The 16,254-nt window shown below is 38.1% G+C and overlaps 1 protein-coding gene across 2 annotated transcripts in view; it reads right to left on the bottom strand.

The window, feature by feature from the left end:
- Positions 1–16,254, bottom strand: part of CFAP47 (cilia and flagella associated protein 47) — a 348,805-nt gene that overhangs the window by 50,993 nt on the left and 281,558 nt on the right. The window contains exon 56 of one of the 2 annotated variants that reach the window (XM_053971838.1): positions 14,924–14,939. The exons of the other annotated variant lie outside the window; for it this stretch is intronic. The gene's annotated coding sequence lies outside the window, so the exon portion shown is untranslated. Of the gene's footprint in view, positions 1–14,923; positions 14,940–16,254 lie in introns of those variants that run through there. 2 annotated transcript variants of the gene reach the window in all.

Below are 16,254 nucleotides of genomic sequence, written 5' to 3'. Positions count from 1 at the left end.
TACACTCTCCATAATATTCAGTTTCATTGTGATTACTCTAATTGCAATACTAATAATTAATAGTTGACTTTATATCTTGCTTGCAAAGTACTCAGGGGAATTTAACACAATAAGCACAAATACGACATAGATGCATATGCTTTCAAATTCATAATCAGAGGGAAATTATACATAATTTAGTATTTGAAGGATATTATTAGAAGGATGAGATCACCAGCTTGTTTCCAGATCAGAGCTCTTACTTCAGGAACAAAAGTGTTAGATATGCACTCAACTAGATGTGAATTTTTTAAGGAACACTGAAGATGATCGCTCCCCACAGCTGATAAGGAAACAAGGACATCACGTACACTCTGAGGTAAAAAGAGATGTTCCTCTGTTTTTCCAGATGAAGAATTTGACTTCACCTTTCTGTTTTCTAATTGTCAGAAAATGCTGAAAAATACATTCATTTACAATGAGTCTGTTCTAAAAGCTTGGTTTCTAAGGTATTCTTTATAACCTGCTTTTTCAGCTCAAGGTTTTTTATATATCATGTGTTTTTCCAATTCCAGAAAGTTTTCTTACCACATATCTGAAAAAAAAATCATGTCAAGACCACTTGAAAAAGAACGAACAACAAAAGTGGACACCAGATAACCTGCCAATGTCTATATTTCTGCCCTTTGACTTTATCTATTCCAACATAGCATTTTACTTTTTGTGCATGACAGGGAGGTATTTTTACACTAGGAAACAGTATTCTTCATTGTCATCTTAAATTGCTACTACATAGATATGTTTTTTTAAAGATTTTTAGGGCCTTATTCTGCCTAATATGTTCTGTTCCACTTATAGCAAAAGAGCCTGCTGGAGAACAATTGGTTGCATAGTACACATCACAAACTGAATTGCATTCCATTTTATCAGAATTTTTTAAAGCTGTAGCCATCTATCCTATAGGCTTCTTGTTGGTATTTTGTTTCTGACCTTGCACTGGCAGAAGTCTTACAAATAAAAATCTGTCCAATATGTTGTTATGGCCAGGTTACTGCCACCACCCCACACCTCTGGTGCCACTGTGTGTGCTCTTTTTGCATTGGAATTGCCTGTCAGGTGGAATACTCTGCAGCCATTGAGAGCTCTTCTTGGCAATCAATCTTCAGGAAAAAAACCAGACCCTGATATTTCTGCTATAACTGAAATTAGAAGAAGCCTCAGCAACCAGAAGTAGTGACAGAACTGCACAATACACCAGCAATGCTCACTGGGGAACTGGGGAGTTTGATGGTTCTGTTATTTTTCTCCTGCAGCAGACTTTTCGGGTTATGCACAATGATGAATAAGAACTTTGAAGAGATGGAGGATATCAGAAGATTACCCCCAGGAAGTTTGCAGAACGCAAATGCACATTACTGTAGTTATTTTTAATAATAAATAACATTTCTGTGATATTGTAGGAAACTTGCACAGTTTGCTAGAAATAACCCTTTCTATTATATCAGGTGTTGTTGACCTTACTGTGTCACCAAGGATAATAATTTTTCCCATTCTGCTTGCATGCAACAAATTCAGATCCTAAGTAATTTTTTCTACTAAACCTAATATAGAAGAGAAAAGTTGGGACAAAAGCGCACTGAAACTTTTTTTCTTTATTTATATAAATTTCAAATTATCTATACAGGCATCAGACCAAGACACTAAAGCAGCAGCTCACAGATAGCAGAATGAAACAAAGGAAAAAACACAGGTTTCTTCTGAAGGGATTTGCATGTGTCCTTCATGGAATAATTCAATTTTGTATAATACATTTAAATACTAAATAGTTAAACTGCACAAAATTTAAATCAGAGACAGACTTCAGAAAAAAATGTGAATAACTTTTCAGTTATGGAGTCAAGATTATGACCTTCACATAGCAAAGGGAGCATATTCATTTCTGTTCCTTTGGTAAATAATGTTTTTCTACTTGTAGAAATTAAAATGCCATTAACAGAAAAATCTTGTGTATTCTCTTTCTCATGACTTTCAGGGCATAGTGCACAGAATGCAAGCTACAGCCCTCTGAAAAATGTACAAAATACAGGAAGGAACAAGCAAGAAGAAATTTAAACACCAGTGATTATTTTTTGGATGCTCAGAACAAGTAGTGAATTCACATTTATGTACAGGCTTCAATACAGTCAGCTGAAATGAGTTTTGAGCAGGAGTCACAAGTCTTTCAAGACTGTCCAGTTTGCAGCATGCAGGTTAAACAGGAGCAGCACACCTTTTCAGTAAAATGCTGCTGAATCAACCCCACCATGAAATGCAGCTGCACCTCTGCAACGAGAGGCATTTGCATGAGCAATAAATGCCAAATGACAGAATAATAAAATGCACTTATTGCAGAAGGCTGGCTTTCTGTCACACCTCTGAACAGGGGGCTTTAGATTCTTGAGGGATCACACTGAGTAAGGAATTAGAAGAAATATGCAGCAGAAATGGTGTGGGAATCTTATTAGGTACCACTCTAGTGTCTTATGTCCTGATAGAAGAGGATTAATATCCTTTTCCAAAACGCTATCATCATACCCTTGATACCTATACACCTTTACTGATTGCTTCAGGAGAGCCTGTGGCCTTAATTTCCTGTGGTAATGGTTCCCTACTCTAGTTGCATACTGTATGGAGATGAGTTTGCTTTATCATGCTGAAATGTCCTGCTTCTCATCTAACAGCCTTTCACCTTTTTTTTGCATAGCAAAAGAAGAAGAAAGGAAGCCCCTACTTTCCTTTCACTAAGTCATTTGTCATTTTATATGTATTTTTTCAGGCTTGTTATTGGGTTTTTTTCCAAGTAATCAATCCTAATCTAAAACTCCTCTCTGGCTGTTTTCATTGACTCATTTTTCATTTTCTTTGACATGCACAAATGTACTCCAATTCTGCTATATTATTTTCCAGGTGGAAAAGCAGCAGCAAATGCATGAACAAAGACTGCACCACTGATTTATCTAACATTTCTGAGCTTATCTAATGTGCTCCTTTTTCTTGTACTTAAAGGTTTTTTCTTCTCTGCACACTGGAAGATGTACATAGTACCAATGCTCATATAAAGCCCAAGGTCTCCAGCTGAACCGTGACACTCACACAGGAAGAGGGAGCCCTTTGTGCAAAAGCTGGGAAGGGCAAAACAAGGCAAAGAGCAATCGATTGATTTATTAGCATTGCCTGTTTAGGTTACAGTGCATTGTCCATTAGATTTCAATAATGCTTACATATGTTCCATACACCTGCACAATTGCTAACACAGCTGCACATTTCTGAGATACAGTTTGTGGAACTGCACAACCCTTAGGGCATTCCTTATGACACCAGAGATTAAAGAAGGTATTACACCAGACACATAATAGTGTATTTATATTGTGCTGTACAGTCAAAGCTGTGCCATATTTAATGTCCTATTGCACAACATCATTAGCTATTGATTTTATAAATACACTAACTTGCAAGCTTTATTAGCAAGCAGATTGATGAAAATATTTTTTTAGAGCTGAGTTTCGGCTGTTTGTATTCAAGATGATAACAAAAGAGACATATAAATGATGTCTTGATGAATTCTCTGTGATGTGAAGACATCACAATGAAAATAGATTGTCTCTGAATCTGGGCCATTTGATCACTTTATATTCACTATGTTTTCTAGGGGGAAAAAAGTCAATGTGAAACAACAGGAATACAGGCAATGTGGACCAGACTTGCAACTACTTAACGGATTAACTTCCAGTGATTTAGGCCCCGAATGAGTTTGAGAATCTGAGTTAACTCTTATTTTAATTGGTATTTCAACAAAATGCATCCAAGATGGTGAGAGCACAAAATAGCAGGGAGAACTGGAAGCATATGCAAAGCCAGAGGGAAGGATTGCATAAAGCCTGCAGCGCCTGTCATGCAAGCTAGAGCAGACAACTACCATATCATTTACTTCAGAAAACTTCACACTTCAATTTTTATTTATATTATCTTATATTTCAATGCAAAGCGAATATGAGGAAATTATCAAGCTTATGAAATTGTATTATCTGTATCAGAAGCTTTCCATTAATTTAATCTGCATATTTCTAAGTTACTGTAATGGATATGCACAAGTTCCTTTAAGAAATTCAGATCTGTTGATTATACAAAATACATGAGCTCTCATTTTCTGAATCTCTACATAAGTGGGATAAGACATGCCAAAGGCCCACAGACCTCTCTTCTCAGAGAACAGCACTGCAAAAGACTACTTTGTATTAGGAATTAGGTCAAGATGCAAACTGAGATGCCATATTCATTCATTATCTGTAATTACTTTCAGTGACTTGCTGAGCATTGTAATGTGTTTAGTACAAGGTTTGGTTCAGGATTTTTTGAACAAAAGAGCATGACCATGAATATATCCATTAGAAACTATTCTGTTACTTCCTCACTGTGTTCCATTTAATTTGTTTTGTCAGTGAAGTTGTATCTTTTGTCACTTCAGGTATCTACTGCCTCATTTCAGGTTTTTTTTCTTTATTATTTTACAAAGAGTACAGATATTTGGTAGAGAGACTTGCAAAAGAAACATTTTTAACAAAAACTAAAGTCTTATCAAGACTATGCTTATATTAGGGAATCATCAACCTCATAGGAATGGATTAGCAAACAGATGTTGGTGTTGAGAACGCGATGTCATCACTATACACAGTCTTCCAAACTTTACTTCAGACTAGGCTTAGTTTGGCCATCAAGACTGAATGTCCTCTCTCCATGCATCAGTCAAGCAGCAGTGCAAAGTAGCAGTGGTTGGAACATTTCTATCTAAAGGAGAGCTAGAAGTGCAGTGGGATGCACACCTGAGGCAGGATTTGTTTAGTTCCTGTAAAGAGGCTCATTCCCAGACACCAGGAGAGCAAAGCAGGTAATGGGGGATAGTTAAGGAACTTGATTTGAAACTGCACTGCCACTTCAAAGGAAAATGTGGATTCAACCAGGTATTCTTCTGCCTAGAATGACATCTGCCTGAATATGTTCCAGATTTAAGAATTGAATAATCCCTCTGTTTGCAATTCTGCACTAGTGCTGGTGACAAGGCTAACTGATGCACACTTCAGGTCTTGCAGGTTCATGCCATAATATGTTTCTACATTCAGTAGGATCATAGAAAGTGTTTATTCACTCTGTCAAAGGAGGTTTTCATTGACAGCATTGGATTTTTGATCTAGTCATGACAAAGTCATGGTTATAGTGTTGCACTAATATCTGAAATACATTTTAAAAAGCATTTATGTAAAGATTAGGTTAACAAAGAACAGAGAATTATCAAGAAATATGTTAATTTGGAATAGTCTTCAAGATTTTTAGCCTGAAAGTAGAGGTAATAATCCAGGGAACCAGCAGAACAAAGACACAATACTGCTCACAATTATTTTCCATTTATATGAGTGATAGGCAGAACTGCTCCTGTAGCTTCCACTATAAAAACAAAATGTTGTCATATTTTAAAGTAATAGCCCAAGATTATATAGCTGCATAAGCATAGAGTAGCTTTCTGCAGTGTTTCAAGCTATTTCTGTAATATTTTCATACACAATTAAGAGTTGTCTCCTACCCTACTTCAGTCAATAAGAAATTTGCATTCAAGAAGGATTAGGAACAGAGGCCCCAAATCAAAGCTCTTAAGAATTTCTGTCTCATTGAGGTCAATGTAAAGCAAGCTTGCACTCGAGTGCTTTGCTTGGAAGAGGAAAATCACTTTTTGTTTTTATGTTTTGCCTGTTTGTCTAAGTAAACAAAAAAGGCAGTGGAAGCTGATTTTTAATTTCTGCCATCACGGCTCTGAAATTGAATGGCTCAGCTGGAAGACATGGAAATTAGCCTGTGGCAGGAAGCTATAGAGACACAACAACAAGTGAAAATGCAGCACAGTATTTATCTTCCTTATAAGTTAATGTTCTACTTCTGGCAGTGAGTAATGTCAACTGACTCTAAGTTTCTGTGTTGCCTCATATATACATCCAGGGTATTTAAATATGCTGGCAGCATAAAGATGTTTATGCATTAATACTTTTTAAATGCAAAGTTGTCTTTACCTAGAGCCTGATAAATGATGACACATGTCAGTCTACCAAACCTAACATGGAAAAATTGTAAAATGTCATTATGAATGAGAAAAATTTCTATTAGAGAATCAACAGAAACTGTTCAATTCATACTGGCACATGAAGATAAACAAAAACTTCTGCAACAAAGCAAAGATACCAATCCCTGATTCTTGTAAGAGAAAGGTCAACATCATTATAAATCTCCATCCTTTATTGGATGTGGTGAAAAACATAGTGACAAAACATGAGGATGAGGTACTTAATGTCTTTGCCCCACTATTCAATAGAAAAACCAGTTGTTCTCTGGGTGCCCAGCCACCCTGGCCTGGAAGGCAGGGATGGGGAGTGGAATGAAGCCTCCATAATCCCAGGGGAAGTGGTTACCTTTTAACAACTACTTAGACACACACACGAGTCTGTGGGGCCAGATGGGATCCACCCAAGGGTACTGAGGGATCTGGCAGAAGAGCTCACTGAGCCACTTTCCATCATTTACCAGCAGTCCTGGCTAACCAGGGAGGCCCCACGTGACAGGAATTCAACATGATGCCCATCTACAAGGGTTAGAAGGAAGATCCAAGGAATTAAGCCCTGTCTGTCTGACCTTGGTGCCAGTGAAGGTCATGGAGCAGATCTGAGTGTCATCACAAACAAGTATGGGACACCAGGGGATCAGGTCCAGACAGCATGGATTTGGGAAGGGCAGGCCCTGCTTAACCAACCTGATATCATTCTGAGACAAGATGAACTGGTTACTGGACAAGGAAAAGGCTGTGGATGTCATATACAGAGATTTTAGTAAAGCTTCTGACACCATTTCCCACAACATTGTCCTGGAGAATCCAACTGCCTGTGGCTTGGACAGGTGTGGTTTTGGCTTGGTGAAGAACTGACTGCATGTCCAGGCCCAGAGAGGGGTGGGGAATGGAGTCACATCCAGCTGGGGCTGGACACCAGAGGTGTCCCCTGACTGAGGAGCTGGGGGTGTTTTTTCTGGAGAGGAGACTCAGGGGAGACCTTACTGCTTTCCACAACTCCCTGAAATTAGGGTGTAGCTGGGTGGGGATTGGCCTACTTTCTCAATCAGCAATTGACATGACAAGAGGAAATGGTCTCAAATTGCACCAAGGGAAGTTTAGATTGGATATTACAAAAAATTTCTTTCGAGAAAAGAGTTGTCAAGCATTGGCACAGGCTGCCCAGGGAAGTGGTTGAGTCACCATCCCCAAAGGTTTTTCAAAGATGTCCCTAAGCACTTGTAGTGCTTAAGGACACGGCTTAGTGGTGAGCTAGGCAAACAGTTGGACCTGATGATGTAAAATGTATTTTCTACCCCAAATTATTCTACAATTATAAAGATTAAAACTGAAGTTTCTATATTACAATGTACAAATATTTTATGTGATAATGTAATGACCTAAAATGTGATAACTTAGAATACCTGCCTTGGGCTGTACAATGATCTTTATATCTATCATAAATCCATTCCATATCTTTCTCTGATAAGGGTGTTTTCTCACTGCTCACCTTAGACTCAGAACAAGAATGCTTACATTTCTTCTGCTTACAAAGGGACCACAAGAGAGACTATACCAAATTTATGATATTTTCCTTTAAAAACAAAATATTGTGGAATATCATTGGAATGATATTGACAGATCATTTCGTTTTGAGTCAGTTTACGCTTACAATTTTGTGCATTTGATCTTTAGAGAGTGAAAATCTTATCAGGAGAGTAAATCAAGACCCAATTCTCAGTCCACATTTTAGCAGAAGATAACACACTCCTGAGAAGACACAGGCACTTCTTAAGCTTTGATAGAAACGGAACAAGTGAGATTGGACAGAATTAATTACTGTACTTCAAAGCAATCTGCTATTTCTGGACTCATTGACTGACTTCGATTTTACTGATTGCAAACCTTCAAATGCTTAGCACCACTTAAACTTTTGCCTGCTGTGTTAATGCCTTTGTGCACAGCCTGAGGAACTGACCAAGGCTCCTTGTAGAACTCAGCAGTGGCAAGTCAATTCCATTAAGAAATGAAAAAGGAAAAAAAAAAAAAAAAAAGGAAAAAAAATCAAGAAAGGAAAATTTAAACAAAAAGAAAGGGACTAAAAGACATAAGTGGAATTTTTCTTCTGTTTTGCAATTAAATAGTTTGTAAAATGCAAATACGGTGATTTTTAACTAAAAGTAGTTTCTGCTTGCTATGAAAAAGCTGGTTGGAATTTCTCTGAAAATATATGTTCCATGTGAAAGTGAATTTCCTGATCAGTACATACACATCAGCAAGCTATCCTGATCATATGAATATTGAAATAGTTATCTCTGACAAAGGAACTATTGTACAGTTAATTTATCTTTCTCCTGAAAGATTTTTCAGAGATAAAACCATTTAAACACAATTTACATACCTGCTGCCCAAGTTATCTTAGGGGACAGAAAAATGTAACTGTTAAAGAAATCTGGCCTAGGCATAAGGTATCAGATTTTCAGCTAAAATTTCACCAAAATAAATGGTGATAAATCAGCTTGCTGACTTCTGACAAACAAGTAGACTGGATTACAGAATTGCACAGTTGTGAATAACTAGATTGCACAGAGACAAAGCAAAGACTAGCAGCAAAATATAGCATTTCCTTTCTCCATTCTCTACAGGAGAGCCTTTCATTCATTTTGTCCATTTCAGCATAACAAACTCTTTTCAATCACAATTCCAACTCATTCCAGTAAAAAAAAAAAAAAAAAAAAAAAAAAAGCTACCAATCTGCTGCACAACTAGACCATTGTATCATTAAAGAACTCAAAAATCTTATTCTTCTTTCCATTAACCAACCCATTTCCTAGGGTGGTAATGAAAGCAGTTCCCCACACAAATTTGTCATTGTATTTCTGCTCCCCAAATACCAAACAATTTTACTCATCAAGAAGAGGCAGCATAGCAAGAAAACTTCAAAAGCTCCCTTAAATACATAAGTAAAATTGCTGATTTTTGTTGTGAACTCCTGAGGAACTGATTTCTCAAGCAAAGACACAGAACCAAGGAATGAGGGAATGCAGAGGACAACAGATAAGGGAAGTAATATTTTCTCAAGCAAAGCCAGAGAACCCAAAACTGACTCTTGCTGGCCAAATCCACCCCATCTCAACAACCTTCTACCAAAGCTATGTGGCCTTTGTTTCTCGTGTGTTTAAAATCATCCAGGTGGTGTCAAAGCTGGTCTTGGCAGGATCTTGGCCATCCACTGTGGGTGCAGGATCTGGACAGCATTTTCAATGCCTTCCTTCTTTTCCTTCATGTTTTCCAGCTGCAGGCTCCCATCCTACCTCCTCCAAAGCAAAAGGTGGTTTTGCATTCCCTGCTTTTGGGCAGAAACACCCATTCTTAAGGCTACTTTTCCTCCTTTGCACTCTTATCAAGGATCCTCCTGGCTCAAAAAAGCAAACACCAAAATCCCCATCATTTATGCAGAGCAATAGCCTACATCAGCCATTCTGACTGCAACTGCAAATCCACACAGTGAAATGCTACCTACCTTTAAGTCAAGAGAACCCCTCATGTTGACAGAATAAGGACAAAAGTGCACTCAGGTGTAGTAGCAGCCACAGAAATGTGTGGGGCTGATCTCCAAGTAATTTGGAATAATCCATATCTCCTTTAAATTGTCAACATAGTTCAAGTGAACAAGTCAACTGGCAGTAGGTACTGAATTGCTTAAAAGGATTAATATTTTATTTAATTTCCAAGCAAATCAATCCATCCACCAGCAGTGTTTCAGAAAGGTAATTCTATATTCACCACAAAGCCAAACAGCTGGATTCTGCCTCCATATATTTAAGTCAAATGAGCTTACAAAGGAAAGTGATGGTGCCACAATGTAAAAAATCCCCACATCAGAGCTTTAAACCATAAATGCAACATACATCCCAAAATCTGCTGGACTGAAGGCAACTCCTGTCTTTTGCCAAAGCCATACTACTTGTAAATGCTCAAGAGACAGATGCTAGCTTAATATTTTTGTGTTCAAATCACTGCTTAGGCCAAGTCCAAAGCACAAAAAAGGCTAGTAGGTATGAATCAGATCCAGTGCAATCCTCTCTCCCTCCAGACAATTACACAGTCCAGGAAACTATTGCGTACATAACTTAAAATTATTTCCACCTCCTATTCCCTTCCTCCATTATCTCATATCTTCTCACCTTTCTTACCTCCTATTATTTTCTCAGGAGTCAATAAATTGCTTCACAGCAATTTTACTGTATCTTCTACTATTCCCTTGTTTCTTTAGCAAGACATAAATAACTCTGCTTATTCTGAAAGTGTCCTACAGAGACCCATCACACAGGCTCAGGTTAGAGTTTCAGTCCTGTCTTAAAATCTGGAGGTCTATAGCCACATTATCTCTGTTCTGGAGAAAAGTGCTGTGGTGCTTCTTTCTCCCATGATTTGGGGAAGCAATATAAGACAGGATTGTTCAGTAATGAAACTCAGTGGAAAGCTAAAGCTTTCATCTTAATACCATCAAAAATAGCAAATAAAAAAGTGTGATACTCACAAGTAACGTTACTGATTCCAAAGTCATGGTCCCAAATTTGCATTTGTGTAGAAGAAGTTCATTTCTCAGTCTTGTGAATTTTTTATGGTGGTCATTGTATTACACATAGAATGATTGCAGGTTGTAGATATTTAAGTAGGACAAATATTTTAATTTCTCTGTCTCTGTGAACCAGACATCAGAGCTGTATATACAGGTGTATTTGTTAATAAATAAGACTTTATTGAAAAATTTTACTAAATTTGGAACAGCTTTTAAAAATGAGTATTCCATTCACCCAAGCCGTTATATATAACTGACACATCAATCTAGTGGTTCTGAAACAGCTTAAGTAACTTTAAAATATAGCAGTAGATGTGGGTTTCAATGTAACATAAAGCTCTGCACAGAAAGTGTTGGAGAACCTGGAATATAGTTTATTTTGAGCTATTTCCCCCACTCCTGTGCAACTATATATTTTACTACATTTTTTGAACTAAAACTAGTAGAGATTTATTAGTTCTGTTTTTATAACATTGCCTATTAGCACTCTGTGGAGGCCAGAAAAGGCAACTTTCCGAAGGCTACTTCCAGCAGACTGAAACGACCTCATGATGAGCAGAGAAAAATGCATGTAAGATAAACATAAAATAAAAGCCTATTTTTAAGCTCCCCACCTTGTTTAGAAGACTTACAAAATGGCAACGTCTAGCCCACATCTCCTGGTGGCTTTATGTTGTTGTGGGGTTGTTTTTTTTTTTTTTGTTTGTTTTTTTTTCTGTGCTACACAATAAAGTTATTTACTTGTGAGAAATACTAGTCTATGTTAGCCCCAGCCTAAGAGACCAACAACTTACTCTGTCCTTGGCAACATGACAGTCCCTGCCACTATATCATCCTGAACTGCTCCTGAATGTCTCCAGCATATTATGTACAAATGTGCTTTCCTTTAGTGCTGGGCCTGTAGCCTTCCTTGGCTCCTCTTTTGTTATCCCTGAAACACACACACTGTTCTTGCACCTTGTAGACAGCACCAAGATTGCTTTCATAGAAAATGGGATTGTTACTTTGACAGCTGATGAAGTTCTGGGCCATGTTCTCTCTCAGTAATAACTGCAATGCTTTATTTTTCTCCCGATTTCCTACAAAAATTATTTATGGTGGCAGGAGGGATAAAGGTACACAGTTAACCAAATCCAGCTTTAACCAACTTTTTTACTTGCTAAGATTTTGAGCACACATAGCTCACACATTCATCCCTGAATAGTGCTTGTGTTTCTGGGAATGGTAGAGTTGGCAGTGGGTAGGTCCCAGCAATGTCTCAGTAGTGCTGCATTTGCAGACACATTTAAAACACAATCAGATTTGAGAAATTTCCTGCCTTTCTCTCTCTGATATATCCCGGAGCATTAACCTGGACAGCCACACTGGGAAATCTTCCAGCACCAAGTGAGATGGACTCTGTAAAGATGAGGAAGACTCTGGGAAAGGAAAAATTGCAAAGAAAATTGGTGAACTTGGGACGGCTTACTGTCTTACTGGTTTATGTGTATCTCTAGTCACACCAAGGTGTGGTGAGAGGTCTACACCTGGCCTCCTTACATTCCCATCTTTTCCTACCTAACACTTTACTTTCTATCAAATGACAATATGATGGCAAACTTCAGCCACATCCTGCAGGCAGAGGAGAAGAGACACAGCAAAACCTGAAGCATCCCACTGTAATGTAGAAATGCAGTTGTATTTCTATTTCTGGTACGCACCTGCTCAGCTCTCACAGGCAGAGGAGCTCAGCCCTGTGTGCCCCCTACTGCAGTTTGCCTTTCTGTGCCATTCACTTTAAGAACTGAGATAACTGTGCATATATATATACATATATATACACATATATATATGTGTGTGTGTGTGTGTAAGCAAGTGTGTGTTCAAATGTACAGACACACATGTAGAACTTCACACAATGGCCACCAACCCCTGCTAAGAGTGCTGGTTACCACTCCAGTGCAAAAGCTCACGATTTGGAGAGGGGAAGGGTGTTTTTTAAATTTTTCAATGTTATTTTTTTTTGAAAGCAGTGTTAGCTTTTCAGGATAGCCTGTGGCTGCATGCAGGGGTGTTTCTAACACTTCTTAAGCTGGTGAGAGCCCATCTCAGACATAGTGAGGGTTATTGCATGGACACTGCATGCTACACCCATGTTTCAGTGGGCCATTCTGGGTCTATTTGTGCTCACATCAAGCACGATGTGAACCTAGGCACCACCCATGCTTAATGCAGCAGAACAATAATATTCTGAAAGTGTTTTCAGATAGTTTTTAGAACTCTGCTGGATCTAGACCCACACTATCCCAAGGTGTGTGTGGAAAGAGGAATAAATACAGTGAAGCACTTGGAACAGCCAGCAAGATCAGGGGAGTTTTTCCCATGTGTCTGTATTCCTCTAGCATTCTTCATTGCAGTTATTAAACAACAATTAAAGGAAATCTCTTTGGAGCAAGGACACTGTTAAAATGAGCATTTGTTTAGGACTTTGGGTCCTTGGTGCTGAAAGAGAATTTGAAGTGTTATGATGTATTTAAAGAAATGCTATTGCAAGAGCTGAAGTTGCCCATTTAACAGCCTGTGTTTTATTCTTTGCAGCATCCTTTCAGGATGAAACTCTTTCATACAGGGCTTATATATATATATGGGTGTGTGTGTATATTTATATAAGGGGTTTGTGCATGGGTAACATATTTCTTTAATAAATTCTTTCTTCCAAACCATTTTTTCTGAAAAATTTGCCAGTAACTATATATACCAATAGAAATTTTTCAGGGAGATAAACCCCATGCAGAAAGATACTTGAGCTTTCCAGTGAAAAACTGTCACAGCTGAAACAGGGAGAAGGCTTAAAATCTGGTTTTGAATGATCACAATAAGAAGGGATGGATGAAATTTTAACAATATTCATTAAAACAAAAAAAAAGGTAGCTTTATTGAGGCTGACAACCAAATAGCTTCACTGCACAGTAAGAGTGTGAGCAGCTCACTGTGAGAACAGAGACATGGCTCATTCATTACTGCCTTCTTCTCTTTAATGGAGTGAGTCTGACCCCTGTGCATTGAACAGGTTGCAAAATGAAAGACAAAAGAGTGTCTGTCATGACAATTTCTCCTCTGTTTTGATGTGACAATGCAGCAGCCATCTTATTTTGTTCTCCCTAATCATTATAAAACACAAGACGTGATTTTTTTCCCCCATTCTTTATTTTGTAAATACATTTAAAATTATTATGATGGATTGGAGAAAAAAATCTTTGATTCCCAAACTGACTATAATATGAGTATTGGATATGGCTGGAAAAAGAGGCAGGATTTCAGCCCTCAGGTGAAATGGTTGGATAAGAACTATATTTAATATCTGCTTATTATGATGAACTTCACCCTTGGTTTGCCTCCAAAGCTGGATGTGGGAACCTCACAAGTCATCAGTAATTATCATGTTGAATTTGCAAAAGATGGGTGAATGCCAGACCCTTAAAGAAGGAAAATGCAGTGCCCATACTTCAGAAAGGAGGGAGAAAGAGACTTGCAAAGGTGAGACTTGCAAAGAGTTGCAAAGGTGTCAGCTTAGTTTCAATTTCAGAAAAATCATAGGTTAAGAAATCATCAAGCCAACTATTTTTAGGCACCGAGAATTAGAGGGGGGAAAAAGCAAAAGGAAACATGGATTAGTCTGAGAAATCTTTCTTTTGCCAATCCTAATTGCCTCATGTGACATGGAAACACTTTGGTAGAAGGGAAGCAAAAGATGTCAGATCTTGGCTTCTAGCAGTGTTTTGAATGACATGTTCATCATCCAGCTGGGAGCCACAAGAGGCTGAGAGCAAAGATAGCTGGAGGAGTGTAATCAAACCACAGTTATTCATGAGCTATTGCCAAAAGGAAAGACTCGAGCAGACTCTTTGGAGTCTGGAAATACTTAATATTTTCTTTACTGTTCTAGATGTCTCGACAGGGTATTCAAATTAAATTTGCAGACAATACCAAAAATAGGGATTAATGGGACTAAATGGGGACCAGCCACTCTCCTGAATGCAAGATTTAGAGATCAAAATATTCTTGAGACTTTTATATGAAAAAGTATGATTCAGGGTCTTACATTTTGAGAAAATAGATACATAAATACACATAAGTGAATTGCAAAATGGTAGGATTTGGTGATTTTTGACTCAAATTTCAAATTCTGTCTGATATGCAACCTCAGGTTGCTGCAATAGTTGACTGGGATGCAGAGAAAAATGCCAAGCTGGCATGTCAGGTGAAATGAGTCTCCTGGTACTGTGACAGCCACAGCTCAGTTATTTCAGATTTTCAGCTTCACATTTCTGAGCAGTTGTCCAAGATTAGAGGAGAGATTAACCAGAGAGTTGAAGAAGGTTTGCTCTGAGGAAAGAAGAAAAATCACATGAAGGACAGAAGTCTTTATAGGTGTAAAAGGCAACTTCAGAGGAGTGGAGAATCACCTCCACATTCAGACAGGGAAGGTAAAGCAACAAGTTAAATGGCAAGAGGTCATGTTCCCAAGTGAAAGAGGATATGTTCCCAAGCAACACCTAGGAAGGTTTCTAAGGGTGAAAGTTAGAACCAGTTGCTTGAGAAAGTTGTGGAAACTCCTTTAAAAGAATTGGTGAGACAACACCCTGCCAGGACTAACAGAGGCACTGCTGATTTTCCTTGGGCAGCGGGAGGGTCTATGATTTTAGGCAGGCCCAGTGGGACTGTTAGCAACCACTGATCCCACCTGGCCCTTCCTGGGGGAAATAACTGATCTGTGCTCCCTGCCTGGAGTCCCTGCTCTGTGCAGGGATGGGCAAATCTCTGGTGGTGGGTCTCAGAAGGGCAACAGAGCAGGAGTTGCCAACATTGCAACTTGCCATTGCTTTAATTCAGGATGAGTCTCTCCAAACAGGATTTTACTTGTTAAAACTCTGCATTAGCTCTTTGTGTGTCTCTCCTTTTCCTGACTCATATTTATTCAACTGCTTAAATCAAGTTCTTTGGGTTCTTCCATTCCTAAGATAAATAACACTTATTGCTTTCTGACTTCAATAGCCAAGCTAATAAAAATCCAGTTGGTAGACTTAATTCTTTTTAAGCTTTTATGAACTGAAACAAGAGAGCAGACAGTTTTATGCTGATGCACAGTCATTGGTGGTACATGAGCATAACCTGTATCACATCCTGCCAGACGATGCTTTATTGTTGTTATTGTCATTTATTGTTTAGACTAACAGGAAGTGCTGCCACTGTTTGTTTAAAATCAAATTTAGTAATTCTGCATTGATCTGAAAGAAAACTGTTTAGAAGAAAAACATGGCATTTACAGAAACAGTAAAGAATTTATAAGCTATGCTAACAACCTTGCCTAGACTATGCCACTTTCAATGCTGTTATTTAGTTACATTATTTTATTGTAAAACACGTGAAGAAACTATTCTGAAGCTTAGAAGAAAGCTCTAAAGTATCATTAAAAATACTGCTCTGAGGTATCATTGCATATATCTACTCATATCCAGAGGAATAAAAAATGTAGATGGTTACCAGAAGCTTAAAATCTAGCCGCTATATAATTTCTTAGATAAAC

The sequence above is a fragment of the Vidua macroura genome, chromosome 2 (assembly GCF_024509145.1).
Source record: "Vidua macroura isolate BioBank_ID:100142 chromosome 2, ASM2450914v1, whole genome shotgun sequence".
NCBI lineage: Eukaryota > Metazoa > Chordata > Aves > Passeriformes > Viduidae > Vidua > Vidua macroura.
Note: the sequence above shows the minus strand (reverse complement) of the source record. Positions and strands in the feature narration are given on the sequence as shown.